This window comes from Lampetra planeri, chromosome 17 (genome assembly GCF_965212315.1).
Source record: "Lampetra planeri chromosome 17, kcLamPlan1.2.h2, whole genome shotgun sequence".
Lineage (NCBI taxonomy): Eukaryota > Metazoa > Chordata > Hyperoartia > Petromyzontiformes > Petromyzontidae > Lampetra > Lampetra planeri.
Genome location: NC_136123.1, coordinates 9,045,741 through 9,064,873, shown reverse-complemented (window position 1 = coordinate 9,064,873; position 19,133 = coordinate 9,045,741). Strand labels below are relative to the sequence as shown.

At 43.2% G+C, this 19,133-nt stretch overlaps 1 protein-coding gene across 12 annotated transcripts in view; it reads right to left on the bottom strand.

Annotated features, from left to right (window-relative positions):
• Positions 1 to 12,695, bottom strand: part of LOC144723345 (chromodomain-helicase-DNA-binding protein 9-like) — a 172,703-nt gene extending 160,008 nt beyond the window's left edge. For 9 of the 12 annotated variants that reach the window (XM_078602060.1, XM_078602069.1, XM_078602068.1 and 6 more), the window contains exon 1: positions 12,556 to 12,695. The gene's annotated coding sequence lies outside the window, so the exon portion shown is untranslated. Of the gene's footprint in view, positions 1 to 3,559; positions 3,628 to 6,284; positions 6,904 to 12,555 lie in introns of those variants that run through there. The other 3 variants (XM_078602062.1, XM_078602061.1, XM_078602072.1) reach the window with 3 other exon arrangements.
• Between the last annotated feature and the right edge of the window lie 6,438 nt (positions 12,696 to 19,133).

The window sequence follows — 19,133 nt, the reverse complement described above, 5'->3', positions numbered from 1 at the left end:
GTTTAAAGTTTTAAATGTGTAAAAAAAAATGTACACTACACATTACTATACAAATACAGAAATAGTTGTTTTTTAAAGAAAAAAATCCTAATTTAAGTTAACCACCTGTGATTCTGATGAGTCCATTATGTATCTTAAATGCTTTAAATGCGTCTTGCATAAGCCATGCCTAGATTTCAACCATTGCAGTTGTTATGGCCAAACTTTTACAGTGATTAATATTAAATCCATCCAAAAAATGCACCTAGAAGTTGATAATTCTGAAAATAATAAACTGGAGCCCAGTAAACATTTTGTGCACATATGCATGTAGACAAAAGTGTACCACGTTCTCGTCTTTAGTAATACTGAACTTTCATTTTAAGCAACACGATTTATGGACGGCAATGCTGATTATACGACAACATATCACTGAGGCCAACTAAGCAATTTGTCATCCGAGATGCATGTCTTTCACTATGCGGAAATGTTAGTTTTTAGCATTGCTGAAACCATTCCAAGAGAAGAATAAAACAACAGATGGAGCGAGATGAGAATATGTGCAGTCAGATTATAAAGCTTGGCGTTGCGGTGTAGCGCATGCGTTTGCGCGAGTGCGCACGTATCTTTTGCCTGTATGGATGTGCAAACTGTACACAAGTGCATCATTTTTGGAATCACGCATGCATCCTGCTGAGTATTGAGCCACACAAGAAAAGCCACGTGGGATTTTGAGTGTTTGAAATACTCAGAAGCCCTCTCTGTCTGCAGTTACCTGCATGGAGGCTCTGATCACCATACAAAAATGTCATTGAATATAAAAGGCATACAAAAATTTAGAATTTTTGCCAGTCCATGTTTTTATTAGCTACTGCTTACTTTTTGGCCAGATTGCAATAATATAATGATTATTTAAAATATAATCTGTAAAGTGTAATAACTTTAGTCAACCTCAGGAGGCCGTAGATATTAGAAAGGTCCTTTTTATACCTCTTGTGGCTTCTTCCAAAACATTTCAAACACTGTATGAGTAGCACACCTTTTGAGGAACCTCAAAATTATTATGTGCTACTTCATAAGAGCAAGATTTAAGAAGGGCAAATGACTCTGCAAGGGAGAAAGGAAAAGTGGTTATGGATGAAGATGTGTAAGTGTGTGTGTGTGTGCCAATAAATAGCCCACGGCATGTTAAATCAATGCAAAGCTTGTCAGACTCAGCTGAAGGAGATGGCAACACATGAGGCAAATCTCCCTTGTTGTCTTAATAAGCAGGCACAAGGCGCGGAGAGTCAGAAATGCCAGAAGCTCTGAAGCGCAGGGGTGTCCAAAGGAAAAGTAAGACTGCCAGCTGGTGGAATTGTTTTGATTTCACCGTGAGCCATAGGAACTCTGCTGAGATGCTTGCTCATGGGTACCACTGTTGGTAAACAATAAATACAAAGCACACACACTCGAGGGCAAGGAGGAGGCACGCCAGTGGAGTACTTATAAAAACCAACAATATGCACAGGCTATCCACCAAGGAAAAGCCCAGGATTGTAGGAAGACAAGCGGCATCTCGCCACCACATCCAGAGGAATGCTTCTGGGCCATACACAGACCAAACCACATGAGCAACCAGTGGTCCCTGTGGTGGAACGCTTCATCTTTAACCATTAAATTAAAGTGTCGAAAGGAGTGTTACAAAACAAATCCAATCTCCTCCACCTCCCCATGCAGAGTCCCCTTCACAATAAGCCAGAGCAAACAGAAGGTTAACCAAGCGCTGCATGCAGTTCAAGCCAGTTCAGCTGTTCAGCACGCACGACAAACAACATCTAGCCAACTATATGCAAGCTGAAAAGCGATGGAGGACAAGTGAACTGCAACAAGTTAGCATTAAAATGTATATTTTTGCATGTAAAACATATAGCACATGAGAACAATTCACTGAGCAGCCTCAGTGCACAACATACCCACCCATTCCACACGCAGTATTATTGTAATCAATGCAATGTCTAATGGCATGAGACTTGATTAAATGCTCACAATGCCTTATCTATGGTAAAGATTGCAGAATATCGAGGCATTCTTGACCTCTATCATATATATAGCCCTGAGTAATTGGCTGAAACGATGCAAGTGGAGCCTGATTCCATGATTATGAATCTCAAAATCGGACTGTAATTTTTAGCTTAAATATATCATATCGAGCAGCCTATATGATTATCTATCTTAAATTACAAAGAGTTAAATGGAATAAGTGAATGCCCAATTTGGCTCCAATCAAAACATAAGTTCAGTGCACTCTACATATTTTGTCTCTGAATTTAATGAAAATGTACCAAAATGAAAAAAAATTCAAGGCAACAGATATTGAATTTTGACTAAAACTTTCGTGACTGCAGGAATTCCTATTCGTTGGTTCTTTCGGTAAAGTCACGTAGATAGAAAAATGTTAATAAAAACAAAGTGAAAATAAATATTACAAATTTTAATTTAAACTGTAGCCTGGTTCTTAATTGGAGTGAGTCTACTGGCAGTCGATAATGTAGACTGTAGCCTGAAAAATAACAAAAAGCCACGACGTTTTGATTGCAACACAAGCGGTCGTCATCAGCATTGATTCACTTTCTATTTTATTATTATTTTTCTATCTATGTGACTTTACCGAAAGAACCAAAGAATACCAACATATATTGGTGTAACATGAGAAATTGTGGCTTCTCAGCTCTTCAATGTAAGTGCTACATTGTGTTCTTCCCCAATGTACACAAACTGTGACTATAAAATAATGAAAACTGTTCAATGTTAAGCTTCTTGAATTTTTGCAAAAGTGAATTTATATAGTCAACGTATGATATCCCACCGATGTGAATTATATATATGAAGGTATGGTAGTTAAAAAAAGGAATGTTGTTAACAAAGAAGTATTTGATTTTCCATTTGATGGACGACCAGGACAAAACAAAACAAAATTATAGATTAATCAAGAAAACATTTGCAATACACTGGGGGTAAGAAAACTTTGGAAAATTAAGTCGGTGTAAATGTTTCCTAGCCTCTTCCTGCCAGGTTTTAGCCTGGTCTTCAAACACTGCTGTAATCCTAACACCTGTTGGAAAATGAAATTCTGAAAGTAAAACGAGCTTTATTTTTTAGAGAAAAAGAGTAACCTCCATACAAACTGGCATGTAAAAAATTGTCTTGGTTTGCTTACCTAAATAATGGATAGTAAGAAAGTAAAATATGATAATATAGATGCATGCAAAATACTGCTTAATTAAAATAAACGACCTTAATCCTTTGGATAACTTTAGGATAAACCCAGACAAAAAAGTATCCGGACTTTTACACAGATTGAAATTTGCCAATAAACTCCCAGTGTATTGCAAAGTATTGTTTAATTTTCTGCAGGTGTGCTGCTGACAGCATTACCATAAGCTTAGAAAATAATTGACGAGCCGATCCAAAGTCTGCCAGCTGGGATAAACAGAATAATTTTTGATAGCATTAACATTTGAAATATTTTCTCAAAATACTACAGTATGTAGGTTTTTATGCTTGCATTTTATAACTCTGATGTGTTTTCAAGTTGTACCGTGTGTTGTTCAGCATGACGCCTGAAGTTTTTGCACCACGTCCTGGGAACGTCTTCAGTGCTGGGAGCTTCTCCAGGAAGAAAGAGTTCCCAGCACGTGGAGCAAAATGTCAAACATCATGCCAAACAAAACAAAGATGTCCCGTGTAGCTTTAACAGAGTGTTGGTGCAAGTGCTGTTAGTGAGCAGCTATGAAGGCCAGTACGGCACACGAGGGTGTGGGTGACCAGCACCGTGCCCAGCCACCTTTTTCTCCCCAGTGGTGATGATTTTACGCACTGCACCAGGTACTCATTTGAGACGGAGTCAACCTTGGAGAGGCCCAGGACCGGTTCAGATAATCGTCACTGGTGTTGGCCATGAGCGGGAATCGAACTCGGGTCACCAGGTTCTTAACGCAGCGCGCTAACCGTGAACACTGCCGCTCTCCATGCCAAACAACATGCTGTATGACCAAACAACACATCAGAGAGCTATATGTTCTCAGAAGTTTGAAAATGGCATGTCAAGTAATTTATTTTATAATTTATTAAGCAATGAATATTAAATGTGTGGGCAATTGAAATTGTGTTGTAATTAATAACTCTATGCTTTTTATTGTATGCATTTTCTATTCGCTCACCTAAAGCTCAACCTGGATTATTTATTCATGGGAATTATTCACTGTCATTTAAAAGTTGATGTTATTTCGTACTCCAATTGCTTATTGATAACATTGAATTCACAGCCAAATTTACTGTTCACCTCAGATTACCACGGTTGGCTATGTACGGTGCAAACTAAGTTCAACATTCATCATTCCAAAACATGTAAACATAAATCTGCGCTACTTAAAATAAACATGCACCTTCAGCAATTGTTTCTTGCTGTGGTTGTCCCACCTGATGACGGACGCTTGTGTTGCGCCCGAAACGTCGTGATTTAATTTATTTTATACCTACGTGACTTTACCGAAAGAACCAGAGTACGGATCCCTGCAGTCACGAAAACTTCAAATCTAGAATGCACAGCGTTTTTAATGAAGTTCTTCTAAACAGTGAAACAATTTCCAATAAATTGAATGTTTTATTTTCTACAGCTGACCACTTTCAGTGTGCAAGATATGCATGCAGCTTCTGTGTTACTTTACAATTGAGATATTTTAACAACCTTTGGGGGGAATTTAGTTGACCCACAAATTCAGTGGTCATTTATGTGCATCACCACTTTAATAAACAAACGTGGGGGTTGTAAGTAGTCTTGTACCCACTTACAAAGGTTGGTTTAAAAAACCACAATGTGAAATTTTCGGCCCCAGAAATGCCCGGAGGGAAAGGTGGAAATCCAGGCCCATGAGTGGACGTCAATGAAAACCATCAATATCGATTAAATTAACCGAACAACCTCATATTTGTCCAGGTAAAGTACCAGAATACTTTGTAATCCATGTTGGTCATACCATACATAAATTACATAATATTTAGGGAAACATGGATGATAATAAGTTGGCTATCAATGCCCTCTAAGTCCAGTATATATAAATGGGCAGTTTTAGCTTTGGCGAATTGTGGTTTCAACCACAATGGTGACAATTGTTTTACATCCATAATGGATAATCTAGCATCACACACAGGCATAAGTGTCCATCTTTTCATATGTTGGAATCAAGAAGGGTGTGCACCACAAATGATCAACCAACTTACAATTTAGAAATAAGAGTTACACAGATGTATAGATCTCCATACATCTGCTCTGAACAATAACAATCAAAACATCACAAGTTCACTCTCACCGAATTGTGATGGGGAAAAAGGCCTATTCTTCCACTCTGCAGCTACATGAACAAAACTAGTCTTCACGTCTATACGTCATCCACCTTTTCACGTTTAGTAATGCTTGCGTCTGGACCTTGGGAAACGTCACAAATCTGGATTGTGAGTTGATCCGAGGTCTTTTGTCTGACTGCTCGATCTCGGAATCACATCACTAAATAGTAATTTTACGCCACCATCCTCAACCTTCTCAACTTTCTTGCTTTCCTCAACCTTTCAAGCCCTTCTCAACAACAATGCTGCCCTTATTTATTCAAGAAAGCCTCTGACATCTTTGACCCATTCCCTAAACGAGTGTTTGGAAAGCTGGAGGGGCATCCTACCTGGACAAACTCCACACGTGCCAGATGGTTAACGCTCGAAGCTCCACACACAGATATTCAGGAACCCGTTGCTGTACTGCAATAGCGGCCATGCCCATTCAAATGTCACGGTTATCATCCAGCCTCACAGAGGCGATGCATGCACCTACTGCTTTGCAAATATTACAAACGCCGACCTAGCGTTTGTCCGAGGGGCTTTGTGTATGTGCTGCCACTCGGCAGTACACAAATTGTACATCAGAACTGTACTTTCAAACCAACTTCCTCAATCTCGACCAAGACATTTCCTAGCACTCAAAGATCCTCCGGCATCAACCTCTCCACAGTGCACCCCAATCTTTGCTCACCAATTCTCCTCGGCCTCCTCCAATTCATATGTCACATCACCGCCACCACCACCACCCATACAGACCCATCATCATCACCCACCACCACCACCATCGTCGTCACGGGCAAACGCTGTCAATGGGGGAACCTCTTTATCACGAGACTACTCGCTGTGGGAACAATCAAAAGCACATTTTAAACACACGCGAGGTTTGTTAGCGTATACTGTTGATGTTGCTGTGGGTCTCGGGAGGTTGCGTTCACCTGTACGACGATGTTAAATGTCCACCCGCGAAGGGCCGAGGCGTCGTCCGACTCATCGACGCGACCCGCCGCTCTGTCGCCTCTCCACCTCGCGGTGTTCACGCCGCGGAAACTTCGGATTATGATATTTCTTTTGTTAATGTAACAAAATAAAAAAATTAAACTCCCCGAGTAGATGGTGGTAATGGCGAGTGAAACAAATAGATACGAGACGGCTAACACACACGAGGGGGGGAAGAGAGAGAGGGGAAAAATCCCACACAAGAATAAAAGGCGACGCAGGCGCACGGGCGGAGCGATTCGCGTACAGTGCGCGCGCCCTCGCGTTAATAAAATATTTATATTACTATATATATTTATTTCTTTACAACACAAAAAAAACACACAACTTGGGTCGCTTATACCCTCAAATTTTTTTTGGGGGGGGGAGGGTGGCTCGTTATCGTTTTAAACGCGAGAGTTTAGCGGAGACGTATTGGGTGGTGGTGGTGGTGAGCCTCACAAGCCGGGAGCGACGGCGTTGCGAGCGCGCTCAGCCGAGGCCTACTGAACCCCGGCGTGTGCCACGGAGCCTCCGATTTTCCTAACCCCGCCCGCCGCCGCTGGGCGGCAGCAAGCAACGTGGAACGAGACCCATCCCCGAGTTGGGGAGTCCCCGCCCCATAGGGAAACGCGAGACAAGGCCACGCCCCCGGACACGCCCCCTACCATATGCCACGCCCCCTACCCTCCCTGCCACGCCCCCAATAACCCCCCCCACTCCCCCCGCCCCCCCCCACTCCCCCCGCCCCCCCCACTCCCCCCGCCCCCCCCACTCCCCCCGCCCCCCCCACTCCCCCCGCCCCCCCCGCCTCCCTTGCCAGGCTCTGCCTACCCGCACCGAAACTCAGAGTGGCCTCCCACTTCTTCTTGGTTCTTTCGGTAAAGTCACGTAGAATGGAAATAATAAAATAATAAAAATAAAACATTATAAAAAAAATGTATTTTCTTATGTTTTATTTTTATTATATTATTATTTCCAAAGAACCAAGAAGATGAATCCCTGCAGTCACGAAAGCTTTAAATCGAAATTTGGCCTCCCACTTGTACAATCCCACTGATGTCTCTGTCACCACAGTCAGAGTTCTATTGAGATGGGGGTTATGTGTTTAAAGCCAGGCTTAATTCATGGCCATGTTTGTTCGTTTTAGTACGGAGTTAGACTGATGGCCTTAATCTAAGTTGTCTTGTGGTTGTTGTTGTTTGACTTGCATCCCACTGGGATTTTTACACACAGCGTTGGTGTGCCGTGCTTTTTCTGAAATATTTTGCTGTCTTTTCTGTTTGCACATAGTCACTTTAAGATGTTTTATTGTTCATGTTTGTGTTTCTTGTTTGTTGCGGTTGCACCCGATTCAAGAGCCGAAAGGCTCACAGGGCTATACCAAATACATGAACTTGAAACTTGAATTCGCCCGATGTCTTCCGCTGCAGCGTCGTGTTTTTTTTTACTTTCTGGGCCAGGGATGCTCACTTTTTTTTGTTTTCCCTTTTAATGGAAGATTTCAATGGCTATGTGATCGGACAATATTGACTAGCCTATTTGAATTGGCCTAGATTTAATTATTCACACGTATTTGACGTCCTTAAGCAAGCATCCGTTTACATTCGCTCTTTTGCAATGTTATTTAATGCACTTTATTGTTTTGTGTGCAGTACATTGCTTCCACTACATCTCGTAAGACCACGTAAGCTCAGCAGACTTTTGGCCTGGATAGTGCTTTTATGGGTGACCACCATGTGGAAAGGACAGGTATCGTCGGCGATGTGGCAGCAGAGGGCAATGCAGTCAAATCTGCAATGCGCTCCCTCACCTTCAAACCGCACTGACCTCATGGTCCGCAAAATGTGGGAAGTCCTTATCCTGCAGTAGATTGACAACAAGAGGACTATGTACAGTAAAAATATATTAATTTGGGCTGGCGCAATGGTTTATTATTATTATGGGCATTTATTCCTAACAAAACGATCTGTGATAACCCATCCAATTAAATATCTAGCGATTCTCTTGATGTGTTTCACTTTGTTGCTGTCAAAAGACATATCTGAGTTTTTCGAAAACAGACTAATGGACCAATCTCTCCGCAGTAACCCAGTGACATTAAGGAGTAATTCCAAAAATCATTAATCTGTCATGTAGTATGTGTCTGGATGGGATGTGATGGTGTGTAGTATTTGATATTGTCTCAGCCTGCGTACATGTTTCCAGTTGACGATTCACTGCGGCTGGATAGGTTGTCGGCTTAAATGAATAATCTTCCGGAGTTAACCTGAAACTCATCCACACCACTGAAGCCAGACCAATGCATGAAAACTATCACTTTCCCTCCTAGGTGGGAACTACAGAAAAAAAGGAATGGCATATTTTCAACATTTCTTACTTTGTAACCGTTCTCACTGGCAGAGCCAGTGAGGGAGTGTGGTGGCACGTGCCCCCCCAATGATCCGATCGAAATTAGGGATTTCGATCGGATCATTGGGATTTATTAGTAATAAATCGGCATTTTTTCGACCCCCACTGCCACTGTGTAGCATATTATTACGTGCCAGGGAATCTATGAGATGATAGGACAATAGTCTGAGTCCATAATTGGCAATAAGTAACGGCAAAGCAGTTATAAGTGACTCAGAATTGTGTGCAGTTGCGTATACAGTACACGACTTCCCATACCTTCAGCGAACGCGATGCAGATCACACGCGGTTCGAATTCGACCCTCGATTGATGGCTGTGCCATCGCCGTACAAGCGTCGAATAAAAAGCAAGGGACAAGTCCTTACTTACTATAATTTTTCATTGCTGGAGGGGTTGCCCCCCCCTACCTGAAAATCCTGGCTCCGCCATTGACCGTTCTCCACATCGTTACTAAAAGAAACAGCAAAATTGTATATTTTTTTCTGTAAATGTGTTGGCTGCACTTTTGCTTCAAAGGAAACTGGTGACAATGACAGAAGTGAAGCCCCATGTCATAGTAACATTACAACCTGTGGTAACGAATATTGCTGCTGCTGGAACTCTTAATACAATAGAACAAACGCGAAAAACATTGAAATCCAACTGCATTTCAACAACAATAACACCAACCCTAACAATTATTTAATTAGTATAGTTCAACGTCATTGGTCCAGGGGTAGGTTTTTTTACTGCATTTGTTTTGTCTTCCTAATGTACTACTAATGGGATGCTATGAGATGAAAAACTATAGTGGGAACTCACACAGTGAGCAGTGCACCACCTGTCAGAAAATGCCCCCATATGAGAATGTTACAGAACTACTTCTGCAGTCCCTTCAATAAGCCTAATTATCCACACGATGGACATGCCTATATGTTCAGCAGTATTCAATGAATATACATGAACTGAAATACGTTGAAGTGACATGCATTGAAACTGTATTATGCACTTTTGTGAAGTGATTGGTGACATCAACTATCTGCACTTGGGAACTTGGTTTTATCATCGGCATTTGAAACACAAATTTAAATCCAAGACCTCAACAGTTCTGGCTCAGTGTTCTGAAACTCGAGCCACCCGCTGGGCCACGGTTGTTAACAGCCAACATACATCTTTGGGGCCGGACTTGTCAGCACACAAATTGTAGTCCTTTGGGGGAGGTTTGTCAATACCCACAGGGGTGCTATATGACCAGCTTGCTACCATCCAACAGGTACTACTGGAACAGCTTTGTTAACATGTAAGTGTAACCCCAATGGGTCATGGTTCGGTAACACACGCTCAATCCCATTGAACCAGGAAGGTTAACATCCAATGAACTGCTATAGGCCAGGCTTGGAAATGCCCAATAAATGTTATAGAGCCAGGTGTGCAAATACCCATAAAACTATATAGGGTCAAACCTGTTTACATCAGTGGAATTTTATAGTGACGGGGTTTTTCACACCCAATAGGATTTAATAGGTGCACAATTATGCTTGTCAACAGCAAAAGGGGGTGGTACAGGGACAGCCTTGTAAACATGCAAATGAAATACGATTAGGGCACGGCCATTAACAATGGGACTACATATAACCATACTTGTTAAATGCAATGGAATTCCCCAGGGAAGGTTAATGTACAATGGAATTCTATTCCACAACCCTTCTTAATATGCAGAATCATTCCCATATAAGGCCCAGTTATACCCAAAGGGATTTCATTGGCAATGATTTGTAAACACCTAATGTGACTGGACATGGGTTGCCTTTTTCATCTGGCAAAAAACGTGGAGGATTGAAAAGCAACCCTTGGATAATCACATGAGGTGTAATTACATTCGTTGTTAACAGGGCCCTATATGGGAATTAATGTGCATGTTAACCCTCCACTTTATCCCCATGAGAGCAGACTTGCCAAAAGCTCCCTTAGGCTTCATGTCTGTTAACACCCCACGTGATTTTATAACTGGTGAAACGGCTCATTATGATTTCATAAGGCTAGATTTTAGACATCGTATGGTAATACAGTATACAGGGTCTGGTTTATTAACATGCACATTTAGTCCTAATATGGCGAGGCCCTGTTAACGCCCAATATAATTACATAGGAGCTGGCTTGCGAACACCAAACAGAATTCGAAAAGGGACCGACCAATATTCATTCCCAATGGGTGAGTCGTGTTGGTAACACTCCAATGGGATTGCAGGGTCATTAGGGGTCACGCTCCTCGTCTGTCCAGGCACCACGTGCACGGGAGCGCACGTGGTGCCCGACGCAGTTTCCCGCGCAACGCGCGCGCCACGGGGACCGCCCCCCTCATTGGTCCATCCCACACACCCCCTCCCCTCCCGCACACCCCCTCCCCTCCCGCACACCCCCTCCCGCACACCCCCTCCCACACACCCCCTCCCACACACCCCCTCCCACACACCCCCTCCCACACACCCCCTCCCACACACCCCCTCCCACACACCCCCCTCCCTTCCCACAGACCCCCTCCCACACACCCCATTCCAAAGACCCCCCCCCCCCCGTATAGTATGAACAGACTATTGGGACAAGTGGCTGTGATAGCGCACCGATGAAGGCCGGGGACAGCACACACGAGGCGGTGGGTGGCCTGCACCACGCCCGACCGCCTGCCAGACACCCGGGCCCCTCCCCTCCCACACGCCCTTCCCCGCACTTGGCCCCCTCCACTGCGACCTCCCTCAAAGCCCCTCCACACCATGGACCCCCCGCAGCTTCCCCACTCCGCTCCCTCCCCCGGGTCCGCTCCAGCCCGACGCAATCTACCCCCGTCAGCCCCCCCCCTCCCCACTGAGCCCCCCCACACCGCTTCATATCCAACGTGTCAGGGTGGATGGCGGTGGATGGAGGGGGGAAGATATCTAAATAATTAAATAATGCGCCGCTTGAAATGGCCGCGCTCGCGTCCATGCGGGAAGGTCGCGAGGTAGTTGGTGGGGGGTAATTGGTGGGGGGGGGGGATAGTTGGTGGGGGGGGGGGGGATAGTTGGTGGGGGGGGGGGGATAGTTGGTGGGGGGGGGGGTAGTTGGTGGGGGGGGGGTAGTTGGTGGGCGGGGGGGGTAGTTGGTGGGCGGGGGGGGTAGTTGGTGGGCGGGGGGGTAGTTGGTGGGCGGGGGGGTAGTTGGTGGGCGGGGGGGTAGTTGGTGGGGAGGGGTAGTTGGTGGGGGGGGGTAGTTGGTGGGGGGGAAGGGGAGGCAGGGGGGGGTAGTTTGGGGGGGGGAAGGGGAGGCAGGGAGGTGGGGGAGTAGGTGTGAAGGACGGGGGGGTTTGGGGGGAGTAGGGGAGGTGGGGGGTGGGGTAGGTGTGAAGGACGGGGGGGGGGGGTCTGGGTCGCTGGGGTCCCGGTTGGGGTCCCCCCCCACTGCTACCACACACGGACGATGCCCGCCCCCCACTCCTGACAATGAACAACTTGACAATGAACTCTTGAGAGAGAGAAGGGGGGCAGCGCTGCCGCCCCCCTCTCGCCACATTCCTACCCCCCCTCCCCAACCTCAACACAACCAGCAAACACAACCGAGGAAACAACAACAACAGCAGCAGCAACGAGAGCAGCAGCAGCAGCCGCGGCTACCACCGCCATCACCACAGAGGCCTGAGGAGGCGGCGGCGGCGATGGGCCCAGGGCTCGAGGCGCCGCGCTCATCACAGGGCAACACGCCGTGGGGAGGGGGGGGGTATGGGGGGTACAATCCGTGAAATACCGAACGTTTACGAGGGGAATTTTAACCGAGAAAAAAACCGAGGGAATAAACCGCGAACTCACCGAGACACAACGTCGAGGGGCGAAGTTAGAAACGCGAAGGATATTTGCGAAGTTTAGAATAAGATCGCCTTTGCACGGCGCTGTAGCGTCTAACGCCTCATTTGCATATTCGTTACGCCTCTGCTGATTGGATGCCGCTTTGGGCGTACGCTATAATTTTTTTACAGAGTAATGCAGGTTTAAGTGGACGATTTCTGGGGGTGTCATGCATCGTGCGTTGTGTTTTATTAGTTTTTTTTGTGGGGGGGGCGGGGGTTGATGTGAAATTTTTTTTTTCTCCTTTTTAAAGGGCGCGGCGCGCGGTATTTTATTTTGTGCGGAATCCTTCGGGCTGGGCAGCGATCCCCGCACGCAACCGTCTGGCCGCGTGACGTCACGCGGCAGGAAGCACGCACGACATAAATTATGTTAATGAGGGGGCCCCGGAAGAGAATCCCGGACTGCGCGATTTATACACGAAGCAAGGCCCCGTATGTACCACCGTTGGAACCGCATAAATTATGTTAATTAGAGGGCAGCCCGGATTAAATTTAATATTAATTTAAACCGCTGTATGAAAAGCTCCGAGGCTATTACAAATTGTTAATTCGTTATTGCAAAAAAATTCCCGGATATGGGCGAATTCATACATTACACATAAATTATGTTAAATACACCTACTGGAATTTGGGCATAAATTACGTATGTTAGTTTCCGCATATTGAATTAATGTGCGCCAAAAAATTCACCCAACAGGCACATAAATTATGCTAAACGTTCGCGACAATATATCCGCATATATTATGTTAATTTGGCGCCCGATTATCTTGCATTTACTTTTTGGACGTCAATTACGTTAAGTATGTTAGCTTCCGGGTATTATAAGGCCTGAATACACGTGGTGCATCAATTGTGGTGGCATAATACACGCCGCAATAAAATAACCGGACGGACGCATAAATTATGTTAATATAGCTAACGTTCACGTCTGTCGGCGGTGTGCATATATTATGTTAATTAACCTAATATTTACGTTTTGGAAAAAAATTACGTATGTTAGCTTCTGGTAAACGAAAGGACCGAATGCACCGTGGCGCATGAATTGTGCTCGCACAACAGTGTACCCCGTCAATCAGTTAACCCGACTGGCGCATAAATTATGTTAATTATGCTTGGCATTTGACAGTGCTTCCGGGAACGCGCGCGCGCGCAGCCCACGTGCGTCTGCACGAGGCCTCCCCTCGCCCGCCGCCTCGTGGCGGTTTGCACGTTTCACATTTCAACCCTCAACCCCGCGCGGGTCACGCGGTGCTACGCGCCACGTGGGCCATTCTGGGATGGGACATCGAACGAAAAGTCATCGATATATTAGGGGCCGTCCATAAATGACGTCACGCGATTTTTTTACACCCCCCCTCGTCACGACGTCACAAAAAGTCAGACCACACCCTCAAATATGACGTCACAAAGCTCTGCCCCCCCCCCAAAAAAAAAAACATGCTTGAAATCGCTTTAAACTATTGTCATTGTAGTGCGTATTTAATGTGGCGATGCACTCTGATGTTGTAGGATACACATTTATTAAAAAGTGTATTTAATTAAGTAGAACGTGTTGTCTATATTTATTTAAAGTTGCGCATTTTTATGTGACGTTACATTCCTCACCCCCCTCCCCTCGTCACACATCGTCACAAATGTCTGACCCCCCCCTCGGTGCGTGACGTAATTTATGGACGACCCCTTATCGCCTATTGTTCATCGTACATCGTCATAAATGGAAACTTGCAAGGGGAGGCCAATCTTTAATTTAGTGTTGAGAAATCGGCAGGAATTTACATATGCAATCTGTACTTTAAATTAAATTATTCGTGACAGGCTTATCTCCTTTCTGCACTCCTCTCGTTTTTCGTGTATTGTTTTAACTTGCCGACCCGTCCCAACTGGGCATCTGCGAAAATTAAGATTCATAGCTCATCGGATTCCTCCAGTATAAATAAAGTGCAACACCCAAACTAAGGACTCGACAGGAAACTGATGAAGCAAAAGCTGCGAAATTATTCACTGGTCAGCTTCACAGCACGGTTTGATATGTCTCGGTGATGTGGTGGCAATTATATTAAATATCGAACTGAAAACCAACTTTACCGTGCATGATCATTTTTTTTGGGAGTTGGATCGCGGAAATGTAAATGTATCTTACGCCCCCACCTCCACCCAACACAGCTGATAAAGTCACGCGAATAGAACACGCCAATTTGTACAGCACATTGGTGCTGGAGGATGCTGTCATATGGTTCAGTGGCTGCGTGGGCTGACGTCCATTCATAACATCGACATACACGTGTATTTGTTTTCCTTTATCTTGTGCTGTGTAAAACTCACGTGTTAGCAAACCCATTTACAACGGATATTTAGCAGTGACAAACCTTACTGATTGGCTGTCGGGTGGAAGTGGGTGTACGAAACATTGGCACAATGTAACCTAAAAAAGTATATCATGAATATTAGTCGCGCAAGCCTACGCATCTTAAATTCAACGTTACTGGTGGTCAGAGGGAGCAGTCTGATGTGAACCCACCCACCGGCCACGGGAAACATCTTCGGCGAGTATGAACTAATCCTGTAACCCCCCCCCCGCCTCATTCACCAATTTGCGCTGGCCATTGCACCGTTAGTATGTTGAACTTCTTTCGCACCGTACGTAGCCAACCCTGCTAATCGGGGGGTGCGACACCCACGGTGTGGGGTGGGGGTCTTCATTTCATCCAGTAGGGGATTGACAAAGGGCTATACATTATTATGACCAGACGAACAATCTTGCATACTTTTGTTGGTATGTTGGAGGGGTTGTAGCAAGGCCGTAGCCATGGAGTCAACATTGGGTGGGACCAAATCTTCCAGGGGGTCTTGAGTCCCCCCTCCCAGAAAAAAAAAAAATCTAAATTTGAAAACTAATCCCCTGCCTAAAATATAAAAAAAATTCACTAACACATAGGATGGACTTTTTCGTTATTTTTTACAATAATGTCTAAGTGTATTGTATTATATTGCTGTTTTTTCTGTTTTACCTTTGTTTCATTGTATGTAATGGCAGAGATTAGGGATTAATAAAGTACAACCATAACCACAATCATATAAACAGAAATCTATTTTATAACAATATATTGGGGGGGGGGGGGCGACATTTTTTGCATATTTGAATATTGGGATGTGTCCCCCCAATATATATTATAATTACGGCCTAGGGTTGTAGGGGTGCACAAATTGCAATCAAGGGTCATGGTTCAATAATTACGAATGTAGTGACCTTTAGCGGCCAAGTTAAATGCCAGGAACGTGTGTTTTGACCCATGTTATGTATAATTCCAAGCACGCACGTCTCTCCATGCTTGTGCACTTTTTAGGTTTTGTTTCATTTCCTTTGTCAAAGTGCACGTTTCTGACCCACGTCATATCAGGTAATACGTATGAATGTTCCTTTAGTGGCATGAGCATGTTTTTTTTCGTGATATTTTACAAAACACCCCAACATGCTCTGGTGTGGCACGATTTCATTTTGATCTGGATCCACCTTCAAATACTGCCCGAGGTGTTTTTCTTTTCCGTCAATATTGACGATCATTGCCGTCACGGTGCTTGCTGTCTTTTTGTGTGGATGCACAGATGCCCATAAAAGGCCGATGCACCATGTACGGTAATAATATATTGTGGTTGTCTTCCATCAGCCATTGCTTTTTTTTGCTACAAAATGGAGATTCTACCCTTTGAAAGTTGTTAATCTTTCTTATATCTTTGCTGGCCACACACTGGTGCATAAATCAGTTGTTAGTTTTCAGGGCCAGATTGCACAGATTATCCATTTATAACAGTGAATGCAATGCACTAAATTTATGTTGGGTGCACGTGCCATGTACTGCACTGTGAATATATAGCGAGGTTCTCATTAAGACTAAGATTCGACTGCACCAACTATGGGTGAAATCATCATGTCAGCAATGCATGAATTTACTCTACTGTTGTGGAAGCTCCAATGATAATGCTGATGGTATGTTGCATTGCTGCTAACATTTCAAAGTACTCACGGGAGTAGGCTTTGTCTGCTATTCAGTAAACGATGGGAGTCACCACGAGTTTTACCTTGGTGTGTATTGAGTGCACTAATTTAGCTATATGCACAAGGCATGCACTCAACCCACACCACGTGCAAAGCCACAAACTCTAACCGATCATATTTCAAATGCAATCATATGTCCGGAAGTGGTTTTCTAAAATCAATAACTATTTAAAGGGCAGATTAAATTATACATTATGTGGAAGCAAGGACACTCAAGATGTGTTGCAGTGTCATTCTTCTTCAGGATCTTCAGCAATATCAGTGCAAGGTCATCTTGATTAAGTGATTTCATAGGTGAAACCTGGGGGGAAAAAACATGAAAACCAAAATACTAAGTATCAAAAACATGATTAGAAATAAGTATAAAGTACATGAAACAAATCAATTTGACTATTTAATTGCACCTGGACAAATACATCAACCTCAAACACCAAGGGCATGACCATCCAATCTTAGGCAGTTGTAACTTTAAAATGTTGAGATAAACTTGCACTCGGGGATACAAAGTCTAAAGCTGAGGCCAAAAAAACAATTCCACTACAGTGAACAATTTGCTTAAGAACCACAGTGCTATATGTTTTATCATTTAACATTCTGAATCAAATGTATTACAGGGACCAATACAGTACTTTTAAAACAGTGATATGAAGATAATGCTTTTTCTTTTAAGTTCTCATATCTTCATAGACAATTCAAGTTGTTTACCAGAATTAACTCCACAAGTATTGATTTGTTATTGGATTCTAACATGTAAAGGTTTAATCCCAGAAAGCACAAACTAATAGCAACTGGCTTGAAAGGAGATTCCATATATAGATAATACAGAACAGTTCACTGTTAAAATGATGTTTAAAAATGCCTCTCAGGCCATCCTTCATTAGCACTTGAAATTTCTCAGTGACACTTTACCAATTGTAACTCTAATATATTAACACCAAGCCTAAAAAAGCTACTATATATTAATTAACTTTTAAATTCAAACAATGCAAGAGGAATTCGCAAACATACACCTTACAGGACTGCTATTATGACGAAGAACATTTCCATCAAATTCATTTCACGTTTCGTAACATTTTTGCAGAGTGCAAAATTATTACAAGGTTGTTGCATTTTCAGAAATGTGCCAAGAAAAACGTGATGGATGTCTTCAAGACAATGCAGAGGCGATCGTTCAAAGAACAGCAATTGAGGCAATAGATAAACAGCGACAATTCCTAAAAGTAAAACAGCATATGGAGCACAAAAAGGACCACTTAAGGCCAGTAGACATGGGTACTTTGGTCAACCATTGATACATGTGGCTTTAGGTGCAGCTGTTTACGTAACTATACACAGCCTTGCCTTAAAAATCACACAGTTATTACGGCAAATAATACCTGTCAACCACTTATAGATTGCTTCGGTAAACCTTACGACAGCATTGGGGGTTTACAATTTAAATCAGACCTGGGGTTTTCACCAAAGGAAATTCTCATTGCAACTACAATTCCACAGCCTCAAACAACAATACAGTAAATGACTCCATAAAACTATTATTTAAACCATTAAACTTTAAATGATATTTGCTTACCAGAAACCAACTTTAGGCATCCGAGCATTCAGTGGTGATTCGTGGAATTCAACTAAGGTACCGTACAGGGTAACAGATAATGAAAATTAAGAACAGAAAAAGCCACGTTGTTTATTCCTTGTTGAAATACCAATTTATCGTTGAGATACATAGTGTATTTGCTAATATTTGTTGATGTGTTTTAAATGAAGTGACATTACATTTCAAGTTGTATAAATATATTTTTTCAATACCGAATAATTTTGTTGTACAGTCCAGCAATTACTGTACAGATCACCCCAAGCCTGAGCCTAACAATCAAGCGGCTGCATTAAGATAGTGGTAAACTGTAAAAAGAACTTCCAAAAAACGTGCTGCACTTGTTTATAGTAAGCATTTGATTAATGGGTCAAGGATACAGATGGCACCAATTGGTTTGCAAAAAAAATGCATTCAAAATTGCATCCTTACTCTGATGGAATTACAGATGTATTAGATTAGTTGATAACCGAGTCTCACCATGAACTAGTATAATTTCACTGACACCGCTTTTACAGGTGAATTTGTAAAACATTTCAGCTTTAGAGTAAACTTTTTTTTACACATTGCATTTGACAAAAGCTATGGCACTGTATGATGATGGGCTGGAATAAACTTCTTTTTTTAAACAGCACATTAAAGGTAAACGTTTCCAGTTATTACGTATTTTCAAAATCTATCCAAACATTGCACTTAATTTGCTATATGAATGTTGAGTAAAAATGCTGTTGAAATAGGCCTTATATTAGGTTAATGCAATGATGCTTAACATTTCGTTTTCAAAACATGACTATTCACTGTATGAAGAAAGCTCATATGCCATACTTAGAACAAAAATGCTAAGCATATTCACTTTAATAAAAAAAACACATTTGAAAAATCCAGAAATGCTATGTT